Genomic DNA, 684 nt, shown 5'->3' with positions numbered 1-684 from the left:
GCCGATATTAATATTAACAACGCATGTACTCTTTTTCTAGATATGGAACTGAATGAACGACACTAACGCGCTTTATTACAGCTACTGTTTTTAAACCTCCTTTACTAATGCTTTTTAGAGGAAAATAAAAACACTGCATGGCCCTGTGCATGATGAGACTATCTTGCATGAAAGTTTACATAATCTGAAGGGATATTAATCCTTACTTTGGGGAGAAATGTAATCAAAAGAAGGGAATTAATTAAATGGAGAATGGTTAAAACACGACCAGCTAAATTTTCCACCCCCCAAAAAATATTTAAGGATTAATTTCTCAAAACTTTCACAGGAACTACGGGAAAATAATGACTCAGAAAACAAGTGACTCACGGACTGGAAATACGAAGCTTCGCTGTATTGCCTGTTTTATAATTACGTTATATCTCTCGCTCTATTCACCTTTCATTGATCTCTCTATTCACCTGCTCTTCATCGCCTTTACCCTTTATTAGTATTCCTTATTATATTTCCACCATCATCCCTTTTTCTCCTTCCCTCCATTCCCTTCTTCGCTTATGCTTAGCAGACTCACGACTTCATTTGTCTCACTTTTTACTCACCACAGCACCGGTACATTCACGACCTTGGGTGATATGGTAAACACGGTCTCCTATGAATTTAACACCAGGGAGGTAGAGGATATGG

Source organism: Penaeus monodon, chromosome 25 (assembly GCF_015228065.2).
Source record: "Penaeus monodon isolate SGIC_2016 chromosome 25, NSTDA_Pmon_1, whole genome shotgun sequence".
Lineage (NCBI taxonomy): Eukaryota > Metazoa > Arthropoda > Malacostraca > Decapoda > Penaeidae > Penaeus > Penaeus monodon.
Note: the sequence above shows the minus strand (reverse complement) of the source record.